The sequence below is a fragment of the Propithecus coquereli genome, unplaced genomic scaffold, assembly GCF_000956105.1.
Source record: "Propithecus coquereli isolate 6110/MARCELLA unplaced genomic scaffold, Pcoq_1.0 Scaffold313, whole genome shotgun sequence".
In the NCBI taxonomy this organism is placed as follows: domain Eukaryota; kingdom Metazoa; phylum Chordata; class Mammalia; order Primates; family Indriidae; genus Propithecus; species Propithecus coquereli.
This window is the reverse complement of record NW_012148764.1, coordinates 310701-312210: the sequence shown is the minus strand read 5'-3', so window position 1 is coordinate 312210 and position 1510 is coordinate 310701. Positions and strand designations below refer to the sequence as shown.

At 39.7% G+C, this 1510-nt stretch overlaps 1 protein-coding gene across 1 annotated transcript in view; it reads left to right on the top strand.

Annotated features, from left to right (window-relative positions):
• DCBLD1 (discoidin, CUB and LCCL domain containing 1) overlaps positions 1 to 1510 on the top strand; it is a 41076-nt gene that overhangs the window by 36800 nt on the left and 2766 nt on the right. The gene's annotated exons all lie outside the window — the stretch shown is intronic.

The following is a 1510-nucleotide window of genomic DNA, read 5'->3' as shown; positions in this document are numbered from 1 at the left end:
ACAATTCTAATTGTTTGGTTTCTTCTACATTATCATATCCTACAGGGAGGCAAAGATTGTATTCTGTCGTTTCTTACAATTGTGGCTGAAACACATCTGCTCTGACCAGACTACACTGACCACAGAGGCTGCTGAAACTGTGTTCTGGCTTTTTTTTTTTAATTGTTATTTCAACTTTCATTAACATTTATAATCAGTCTAGAAAATATCTAGAAAGGATGCGAGAGATTGTTGTGTGTTTATTTTACACTGATTTGGATTCGTAGTAGAAAATGAAATCACACAGTCACAACTATAGATATTCCATGAATAGCTCCGGGGCCTTTTCCCCACTCTGACCAATCACAGCAGTTCAAGTGTGGCCACCACGTTGGCCTCACTATTCCTAAAATGCTCATCTTGCATTCATTAAGGTTCTGAGAGCTATGTTCACCCTGTACGTACCTGAGTTGAGAGAGAGCATGCCTAGCCTCTCCCCAGGACCTGGGAGCAGTTGAACCGGCTAATGGGAAGCTAAGATTGAACACAGTCACTCACCCAAACCTGCTAGTATTTCCTGCCTAAAACGCAGCCCATGCAGTCGCCCAGTGCCACACTGCACACCACACTGCTGTGTTTACAGCCCACTACAGGTCTCGTCTCCCACTGCTGATCTTGCTCCTAGCCTCTCCCTGTTCCAGGAGTCAGTTCCCCTAGAGGCTTTAGAGATTTTTGCTCTGTCTTTGATATTATGTGATTTACTACTATGTCTTTGGCTATGAATTCATTTGTATTCTTATTACTTAAGACTTGTGCTTCTTGAATCTTAGGATCTATCTTTATCAACTATGAAAATTCTCAGCCATCTTTTTTTGTTGTTGTTTTCTTTATTCTGTCCTGGAATTCCTATCGGATGTTCATTAGAGCTTCTCATTCTATCGCCCATGTCTCTTAATCCCTCGTATTTTTCATCTCTTTATCTTTCTGTGCTGCATGCTGGGTAAATTCCCGAAAGACAATATGGCATAGTGGTTGAGTGCACAGACCTCAGATTGCCTGGATGAGAAGCTGGAACCTCTCAGTGCCTGTTTCCTTGCTTGTGGGAAAAACAATACTGTTCACCTGCCTGTAACTATTGTGAAGATTAAATGAAGCTTTTAAAGCAGTGTTTGGCCCCCACAAAGCACTGTGTAAGATTCAGTATTATAGGCCAGTTCACTGATTCCCTCTTCTGCTATCTAATCTGCTATCTAATTTAGCCACTGAGGTTTTAATTTCTTTTTTTTTAATTTCTAGAAGGTCTGTTGATTCTTTTTTGAATCTGCCCTTGTCCACAGTCTTAGTATTTTCTTGGGCTTTGATTCCTTCTTTTACTTATTTGAAACATACTAATTTTATATTCTCTTTCTTACTGTTGTTATCTTCATTTCATTTAGAGGAAAAGCCAAAGTCTATACAATGATTTATAAGACTCTGTCAACACTGTCCAATAAACCTTTTGCAACAGTGGAAATATTTTCTAAGCTGCCCA